A 10431-nucleotide genomic window follows, 5' to 3' on the forward strand; every position below is an offset into this window, starting at 1 on the left:
TACCCCTCTTACTAGTCTCAATGTGCTTTCCTCTTTACTTCTCTAGTTATAGGACTTCCATTCGTCCAGCTTTCAGGTGGTTCTGGATGATGGTTGTTCTGTATTTTAGTTGTAATTTTGATGTGGTTGTGGGAGGCAGTGAGTATAGGCATTTACCTAAGCCATCATATTGGTTCTCTTATTATTATTTTTTTGACAGACAACTATTTCGTTTTTATTTCATAATCATAAACTTAACTCTTCAATCCAGCTAGATGGGGAAGGGGTAAGAAATTATGGAACCCAATAAACTGGCAAGAGCACAAAGACTATAGAACATTCCAAGCAAATTGGGGTGAAGGAGTGCTATCCTGAGCTACAGAAGGAATGGTCTGGTGGTAAAAATAAAACACAAGTCAAATTTATTAGAGTTCTCCACAGTCAGCAATGGTGATCTTCTTGCTGGTCTTGCCATTCCTGGACCCAAAGCACTCCTTGCTGTCACAATATGCTTCCCTTCTGTCACCTGGAAGACCACATGCTTGCCATCCAACAACTCAGCCCTGGCAGTGCAGATGAAAAACTGGGAGCCATTTGTATTAGGCCCAGCATTTGCCATGAACAGGATGCCAGGGCCTGTATGCTTCAGGATGAAGTTCTCATCCTCAAATTCCTCACCATAGATGGACTTGTGCCTGTGCCAAAATGGCATATGAAGTCACCACCCTGGCACATAAATCCCAGAATAATTCTGTGAAAGCAGGAGCCTTTATAACCAAATCCTTCCTCCCCAGTGCTCAGAGCACAGGAGTTTTCTGCTGTCTTTGGAACATTGTTTGCAAACAGCTCGAAAGAGACGCGTCTCAAGGACTTTCCGTCGAAGGCGATGTTGAAGAACACGGTGGGGTTCATGGCTGGTCACAGGCGACTTCAGGGCAGCGACATCTGCAAAGCGACATCTTATTATTATTAAGAAAATTTTTAAAATGAGAAGGTGATGCATGCTTACTTGCAAAGAGATCAAAGAAGGGAGGAACTGGAAAGCTTTCATTTGGCTCCATAGTCAGGCCTGTGAGGAGGACACTCCTCCAAACAATAGGTTTGGTCGCTTTTCACCGATGTTCTGTTTGGGGGCTAGATCTGTACCTGTAGGAAAATGTGACATTTTAAATTTCAAGCGGCTGGAGGCCTGGGAACAGGGTACTGGACCTGCTTCCTCCTCCCTTGCCTTTTCTATAAAATTTGAGGCATGGTTATGTATTTTTGAAGGATATAGAAAGGAGGCTTAAAAGTTAATTTGATAAAGATTTTTGTAAAGATAGGAGAGGCAAGCCTGTTAGTTTCCTGGTGGACACTGGGGCAGCCTATTCAGTCTTGACAGAACCGATGGGGCCTGTACATCAGTCCAGGAACAAGCTGGAATTACAACTGATGAATGGAAAGGCTTCTTGAATAATCAATGGAAAACTGACAGGAGAGACCCCTGATACCCAAAAACCAAAGGTGGAGACCACTTTGTTTGCAAACAGCTTGAAGGAGGGGCAAAGGTGTGAAAGAGCTGTCCAGGCACCCACAGATGGCAACTAAAGTCCCAGAGAGATATCTGGAGTGCCACTGAAAACTCTGGAATCTAATCCCGAAACTGGGCTCTTCACCAGAGAGCACCAAAACTGAGGAGGGTACCCACATAACATCTGGCTGTATAAAGCAGTGGGGTGCTATCTGCCAGGGAGTGACAGTTGAAAGTTCCAGCACCCACTAGAAGGGCCAATGCACAAAACTTTCCTGTGAAGCCACTCACCTTGTGCTTTGGCAGAGGGAGGGTGAAGTGGACTAGAGCTGTGAGAGCAGAACCCAGGTCTGGGGACTCAGGGGGATAGTGCTCAGAAGGCAGACAACCCAAGTTTCCTGGGCTGAGTCATTTCCTCATGCAGCAGTGGACATCTTTCCCACATAGATATCTACCTCGCCTTGGGGGGAAGACACACCCTATTGGAAAACACCTTGCCTTGAAGCCACTTAAGAGATTAAAAGTAAAAATTAGCCTCCAGACAAAAGCAACTGCCCCACCCTAAAAAAACAAAAAACAAACAAAAAAAAAACTCTCACCATACCTGAAGACAATTGCCTGGGGGCAATTAAAGTTGGGATCCTATTAGGATTTGAGTCTTGCCTGATCTGGAGGCCTTGAGTCTTTGAGTCTTCGCCTAACCCAATTAGTCAGAAACAGCCTTTCACACTGTCCTGCACTAGAGGTTGAGAGGTTTAGAGGACCTACCTAATACATAGTCACAAACCCAAACAGACAACCAAAATTGGAAACAAAGAAACAACTCCCAAATGAAAGAACTAGAGAATTATTCAGAAGAAGAGATAAATGAAGCAGAGATAAGAAATTTATCTAAAAACAGAGTTCAGAGTAATGATGTTAAAAATGCTCAATAATATGAAAAAAAGATATAGTAACTATAAAAAGAGATACACTTATAAGATACACTTATATGCTAAGGCCACTCAACTACTCGCTATGATATACATTGACCACTAGGGGATAGACAGTCGACCAGTTGACCAGTTGCTATGACATGCACTATCAGGGGTAATATACTCTGACAAGTAGGTGAACTTGCTGATAGGATCCTGGCAATCGGGACTGAGTGAGATAAGCTGGACACACCCTGGAGCCCTCTTGTGGTCCCTCCCTAGGTGGCCAACAAACCCGTCCCTCCTGATCTTGCATAGTGTGTGTGTGTGGGGGGGGGGGGTCCCCTCAGCCTAGCCTGCACTCTCTTGCAGTCAAGGACCCCTTGAGGGATGTCAGAGAGCCAGTTTCACACTGATTCCACAGGCCAGGCAGAGGAACCCCACTGTTGCATGAATTCATGCCCTGAGCCTCTAGTTAATTATAATGTCCTATTAAATCATCTATATATATAAAACCCTTATATGCAAATAGTCCAAATGGCAGGAAAATCAAATAACTGATCGAAGTGTAGCGAGTAGTTGAGTGGCCTTAGCATATCATTAACATATAACATTTTGAATGGTTGAACGGCCAACTAGATGACCAGACATATAGCACATTAGGCTTTTATTATATAGGATTGTTTTACTTTTTCTATTATCAATATGCCTGAAGAAAAGTGCTAAGCTAATGTCTCAAAGACTTACTTGTAATGCCCTTAGGGCATTGTAGATACTTAATAAATATGAGTGGAATTAATGTATTTTAAAAAACTAGCAACAAAAAAAGGGATGCATTTTATTTTATTTTATTTTATTTTTAATAAATCTTTATTGCTCAGATTATTACAATTGTTTCTCCTTTTCCCCTCATAGCTCCCTTCCACCCAGTTCCCACCCCACCCTCTGCCCTTACCTCCCCTCCACTCCCCGCCATTGTCCTCATCCATAGGTGTACGCTTTTAATCCAGTCTCTTTCTGCACCCCCCTACCCCTTTCCCCCTGATAATTATCAATCCACTCCCTTTCTTTGCCCCTGATTCTATTATATTCACCAGTTTATTTTGTTCCTCATATTTTTAATTCACTCGATCTTCTTCCTCTTCTTAAATAATACCTTTCAGCATTTCATATAATACTGGTTTGGTGGTGATGAACTCCTTTAACTTTTTCTTATCTGTGAAGCTCTTTATCTGCCCTTCAAAACTGAATGATAACTTTGCTGGATACAGTAATCTTGGTTGTAAGTTCTTGCTATTCATCACTTTGAATATTTCTTGCCACTCCCTTCTGGCATGCATAGTTTCTGTTGAGAAATCAGCTGATAGTCGTATGGGTGCTCCCTTATAGGTAACCAACTGCTTTCCTCTTGCTGCTTATAAGATCCTCTTTTTGTCTTTTGCCCTTGGCATTTTATTTATGATGTGTCTTGGTGTGGTCCTCTTTGGATTCCTCTTGTTTGGGGTTCTGTACACTTCCTGTACTTGTAAGTCTATTTCTTTCACCAGGTAGGGAAAGTTTTCTGATATTATTTCTTCAAATATGTTTTCAGTATCTTGCACTCTCTCTTCTTCTGGCACCCCCATAATTCTGACGTTGGTACGCTTGAAGTTGTCCCAGAGGCTCCTTACACTATCTTCAACTTTCTGGATTCTCTTTTGTTCTTGCTTCTCCAGAAGAGTGTCCTTTGACTCTTTCTATTCCAAATCTTTGACTTGATTCATGTGATCCTCCAGTCTGCTGTTGGATCTCTGTATAATATTTTTTATTTCAGTCAGTTTATGTTTAATTTCTAGTTGGGTCTCAATAAATTTATCGGCCTTTTATAGGAAATTCTTGAAAAACCTTATAACCATGGTTTTGAACTCTATATCCAGTCTTTTGTTCTCCTCATCTCTTTTGTTTGAGATCTATTTCCTTGTCTCGGCATTTTTGCTGCTTCCCAGAGTTGGTAGGATGGCTTTATGTGTTTGGTGTCCTATAAGGCCCAGTGGGTCAACCTCCTCAGTTACCTGAGGTAGACACTCTTGGTGCTCCCCTTTGTGGACTGCATGTACAGCCGTGTTATAGCTAAGTCTTGATTGTTGTTGGTATCCCTGGGAGGAATTGACCTTCAGGCCAATTGGATATGGGTATCAGTTGTGTCTACTCTGGGATACCTTCTGTATTGGAGACAGTCTTACAGGATCAGACTTGCAAAATTGAAGAAGCCTCTGTGCTCAGCTTGGATGGGGCAGAGTCTCAGGGCTGAGCTGACAGTCTTGGCTTCCCGTCAGCCCTGTCCTTGTGCACTCACCTGAGTTTCCACCTGACCTTTGCCTTCAGCGGCTCCCCTGAGTTTCCACCTGATCATCCCAGATTCCCCGTGCAAGAATGTGGGTGACCCATCCTCGAATTGGGATGGGTCTCTGTAGTCTGAAGCTTCTGACTCCTTCTGCTATGGAGAGGCAGTGGCAACCTCTGTGGTCAGACCTCTGAGCATACTCACTGGTGCACTTCTGTAGACCTTGCCCGCTGCGGCTCCTGGCTCCCCCAGTCTCCCAGTTTCTGAGTCTCTAGGTAGAGCCTTTCTCTAAAGTCCAGACTCCACCCGTATGAGCCTGGGTTCACAGAGTTTTGGCCAGGGTTGGAGTACAGTACAGTCGAAAAGGGTTCAGTGCAATTGGGACTTCCTTTCCCCTCCTGTCAGCCAGGCATTTGGCCGCACTTCCTCTATGCATGCGAGCATCTCCCTACCTCAGCGCTTTGCAGCTCCCAATCTGATCCATGAGCCTCTCTCCTTCTTTCTAGTTGTAGATTTCCCACTCTGCCAGCTTTCCTGTGTTTTTGGATGAAGTCCGTTCAGATTTTAGTTGTTGTTTTTGAAATTGTTGTGCGAGGCGGCAGCTTAGGTGCTTACCTAGGACGGCATCTTGGTTCTCCGTATTCTCGGGATGCATTTTATTATATAATAAAGTCCTGGTGCAACAAATTCTTGCATGGGGGGGGGGGAGGGTCCCTCAGCCCAGCCTGCACCCTCTCCAAGCTGGGACTCCTTGAGGGATGTCCAGTTGGATCAGGTCTAAATGGGCAGTCGGACATCCCTATCACAATCCAGGACTGCTGGCTCCCAACTGCTTGCCTGCCTGCCTTCCTGATTGCCCCTAACTGCTTCTGCCTGCCAACCTGATCACCCCTAACCCCTCCCCTGCCAACCTGTTTGCACCTAACTGCCCTCCCCTGCAGGCCTGGTCCCTCCTCACTGCTCTCCCCTGCAGGCCTGGTTCCCCCCAACTGCTCTCCCTTGCAGGCCCGGTCGCCCCCAACTTCCCTCCTCTGCTGGCCTGGTCACCCTTAACTGCCCTCCTGTGCAGGCTTGATTGCCCTCAACTGCCCTCCCTTGCAGGCCTAGTCCCTCCCAACTGCCCTTCCCTACTGGTCTATTTGCCCACAACTGCCCTCCCCTGATGGCCATCTTGTGGCGACCATCTTGTGTTCATATGGGGCAGCCATCTTGTGTGTTGGAGTGATGGTAAATTTGCATATTACTCCTTTATTAGATAGGATAGAGGCCTGGTGCTCGGGTGGGGGCCAGCTGGTTTGCCCCGAAGGGAGTCCTGGATCAGGGTGGGTGTTCCCTCGGGGAATGGTACAGCTTGGGCAAGGTGCCTGTGGTGGTTTGCAGGCCAGCCACACCCCCTGGTGACCCAAATGGAGGTCCTGGTATCTGGGATTTACTTATCTTCTATAATTGAAACTTTGTAGCCTTCAGTGGAGGCCTGGGCCCGCCAGGGTGTGTGGAAAGCTTGGGTTCCTCCACTGCTGGGGAAACCCAAGCTTCCTGCTTGCTCCATGGCTGTAGCATCTTGGTTGGGTTAATTTGCATACTCACTCATGATTGGCTGGTGGGTATGGCATGTGGGTGTAGCAGAGTGATGGTTAATTTGCATATCACTCTTATTAGATAGGATGAATCATTCTTCAATAATATTAAAATGCAGAAAATATATTAGGATATGCATATTGTACAGCAATATAGAGCAACATCAGAAGAGCTAAAAAATGAAAGCAATTGCTTATAAGAAGTGGCTGGAGAGCAGGGTATGGCTGTTGATTTATATCATTTTAATATTACATGATGCGTAAATGTTAACCATGTGTCTTTTAATACAACTATATATATATATCTAAAGTTTGAGAATGCTATATGAAAATATAGCACTTAATTTTTCAAAAACTTCTTTTGAGAAAATTAGAACTATGTCAATTCATTTCATGGTAGATACCAATTTTGCCTTTCTTTTCTGTCAGTATTTATTCCATTCACCCCTTCCAGCAGGCCAGGAACTGCCTTGTGCCCATTGTTGCCTCCATAGCCATGCTGTCATAATTGAGCTATCTACATAAATAAAGTCTCCCCCTGTACCACACTCCAAATTGGGACTCCTGTTGACGCTAAATTGACACCAACGACCTATCAGTTGACACCTCAAACCTCCTCAGCTAGGCATTCAAGGCCCCCATGCCAACCCTATCTAACTTAAATACTAGACCACATCTCCCACTGCTCCTCAGAGTGTACCCTCCTCTCAAGTCAGACTGTCTCCCACACATATCTGAGAAATTCTCCCTGCAAACACATGTTATCAGGCTGCCTGGAGAATTCTTTCTCTTGTATAAATATGCCCATTTTTTAAAGTCCAGTTTCAGGCTCACCTCTTCTTTCTGGATCATCTCTGGACACAATGTTCACTCGGTTGTTGACTGGCTGGAGCATTTCTGCTTTCTGCATACCTTTTGGCCTACCTGGTGAACACCTGCTTCATTTTCATACTCTGTTTACAGGCATATTCACTGTAAATACGTCAGCAGTAATCCTCTCCAAGAAACCTTTCTCACCTTGGCCCCAAAAGAAATAAATGGTTTTCTGTCAGAACAGTTATCACCTTGAACCAGGGTATTCATCAACATTTGGAATATCCTGATGAAATGAGAGCTCCCCAAGGGAAAGTACTCGGTATTAGTCACGCAGCGTGAAAGTTTGCTGAATTTATATGCTCCTGAGGCACTTTTTTCCTCCTCATATTCTCCTTCAGCGTTCAGTATAACTATTGCCTCCTCTAGAGGTTTTTCTAATTGCATAGAGTAAGATGGGTCCTTCTCTAATCTCTCATGACGTCCTACTGCTTTATACTGATTATGAAAGTCATCGTTCTTCTGAGTGATTATTTGAATGTCCATCTCTCCCACTAGACTCTGCACACCACAGGCAGGGACAGACCAAGACTGGGTCATCGGATTCCCAGTGCCAGCGCGATGTTTGGCACACAGTTGATACTCAAAAAATTGCTTGTGAAATGGAGGAATTCAAGTGTGACTTTGCTTCCCTGAACTAAGTTTAGCACAGAGAACATTTTATTATGAACATTTTCAAACATTTCCAGAAGTAGAGAGAAAAACATAATGAACTGTGATCTTACACCATCCAGCTTTGATAGTATTGATAGGTATTCTTGCCAATCTTCTGATACACTTTTTTTTAAATAAATCTTTATTGTTCAGATTATTACAAATGTGATCCTCTTCCCCCCCTCAATTGCTCTCCTCCACCAGGTTCCCACCCCACCCTCTGTCCTTTCCCCATCCCCCCATTGTCCTCATCCATAGGTGCACAGTTTTTGTTCAGTCTCTTCCCGCACCCTCACTCCCCTTTTCCCCGAGAATCGTCAGTCCACTCCCCTTCCATACCTCTGATTCTATTATATTCACCAGTTAATATTGTTCATCAGATTTTTTTAATTCCCTTGGTTTTTAGATTCACTTGTTGATAGTTATGTATTTGTTGATCATAATTTTTATCTTTATCTTCTTCCCCTTCCTAAATAACCCCCTTCAGCAATTCATATAATTCTGGTTCGGCAGTGATGAACTCTTTTAGCTTTTTTTTATTTGTGAAGCTCTTTAACTGTCCTTTGATTCTGAGTGATAGCTTTGCTGGGTAGATTATTTTTGGCTGTAGGTTCTTGCTATTCATCACCTTGAATATTTCTTGCCATTCCCGTCTGGCCTGCATGGTTTCTGTTGAGAAATCAGCTGACAATCGTATGGGTGTTCCTTTATAGGTAACTACCTGCTTTTCTCTTGCTGCTTTTAATATTCTCTCTTTGTCTTTTGCTCTTGGAATTTTAATTATGATGTGTCTTGGTGTGTTCCTCCTTGGATTCCTTTTCTTTGGGGTTCTGCGGGCTTCCTGGACTTGTAAGTCTATTTCTTTCCCCAGGTGGGGGAAGTTTTCTGTCACTATTTCTTTCAATATTCTTTCTGTATCTTGCTCTCTCTCTTCTTCTGGAATCCCCATAATTCTGATGTTGTTTCACTTGAAATTGTCCCAGAGGTTTCTTACACTATCTTCAACTTTCTGGATTCTCTTATCTTCTCCCTTCTGCAGAGGAGTGTCCTCTGGCTCTTCGTGTTCTAAATCTTTGTCTTGATTCTTGTGATCTTCCAGTTTGTTTTTAGGACTTTGTATAATATTTTTTATTTCAGACAATGTTTTCTTCATTTCTTGTTGATCCCTCATTATTTCTAGTTGCTCCCTTTTCATATCCTCATAGGTCTCATTTATTTTATTGGCCTTTTTTAGGATATTGTTGAATAACCTTATAACTGTAGTTTTGAACTCATTGTCCAATCTTTTCTTTTCCTCCATCTCCTTTGTCTCCTTCCTCTTGTCTGCATTTTAGTTGTTTCCCTGATTTGATGGAATAGCTTTGTGTTCTAGGTGTTCTGGTAGAGCCCAGTAGCACAGCCTTCCCAGTTACCTGCGGTGGACAGTCTTGGTGTAGCCCTTTGTGGGCTGTGTGTGCAGTCTTGTTGTTAAGCCTTGCTTATTGTTGGTATCACTGAGAAGCTTTGATCTCCAAACAAATTGGCTGTGAGGATCAGCAGAGACTCAGCTAGGAGGGCTTCTGTACTCTGCTTGGATAGGGCGGGGTCTCGGGGTGGCGCAGACAAGCTTTGGTTCCCTGTCAGTCTCGCCTTAGAAAAGACCTGTTCTCGGAGAGTTTCAGAAGATTGGTTGCAGGCGCGCACACCTCTTTGGTAAAGGCACAAACAAGCTTTGGGTTCCTGCCAGTCCCTCCTTAGAGAAAGCCAGCCTCTGGGAGAGCTTCTGTGCTCAGCCAGAGATTGGGCGGAGTCTCAGGTTGGTGCAGACAAACTGTTTTCCCTTGGGCTCCTCCCCAAGTCCCGCAATAATGGCCTCTGGCTTCACACACCTCTGAGAGATCTCTGCCCACTGCCTGACAGTCTGGCCTCTCCCTGTCTGGGGCTGTCTATCAGAGCAATAGGGTGATTCTGTTTTCCTCTCGAACAAGAAAGCCAGTTGCGCTTTAGCTGTCTGCCCTCTCCGAGCACCGGGAGTAAGCCAGTAGCGAACTCAGCCCGGCCCGCCCTCTCCGCACTCTGGGAGTCCGCCAGCAGCAATCTCTGTCCGTGCTCCAGGAGTAAGCCAGCGCCTTTTCGCGCACACAGTTCTCCGTACCTTCACAGTTCCTGAGGTTCAGCGTGCCTTCGCTCTCCTTCCCAGATGGCAGAGCCTCCTCTCAGCTAGCCGTCCTGTGCTTCAGGGAAATGCCTCCCCTGTTTTTCAGTTCTAAATTCAAATTTGTTGTGGTAGGCTGCATTCGGGTGTCTACCCTATGCCGCCATCTTGGTGTCTCTCCTGATACACTTTTAAAAAAATTAACTTGTCAGTGTATAATTTACACACAATAAAACATACTTGTTTTGAGTGTACACTTCCATTAATTTTCGCAAAATATATGTTCAAGATCCCTAGAAGTTCCCTAGCAGCACACAGCTTTGGGGATAAAAATTCTTTTTTTCTTTTTTTCTTTTTTCTTTTCTTTTTTATAAATCTTTATTGTTCAGATTATTACAAATGTTCCTCTTTTTTTCCCCCTCCATTCTCTCTTCCACCAGGTTCCCACCCCACCCTCTGCCCTTTTT

At 44.3% G+C, this 10431-nt stretch overlaps 1 pseudogene; it reads right to left on the bottom strand.

The window, feature by feature from the left end:
- Positions 1-380: 380 nt before the first annotated feature.
- Positions 381-914, bottom strand: LOC118720827 (annotated as a pseudogene).
- Between the last annotated feature and the right edge of the window lie 9517 nt (positions 915-10431).

Source organism: Pipistrellus kuhlii, unplaced genomic scaffold (genome assembly GCF_014108245.1).
Source record: "Pipistrellus kuhlii isolate mPipKuh1 unplaced genomic scaffold, mPipKuh1.p scaffold_m20_p_17, whole genome shotgun sequence".
NCBI lineage: Eukaryota > Metazoa > Chordata > Mammalia > Chiroptera > Vespertilionidae > Pipistrellus > Pipistrellus kuhlii.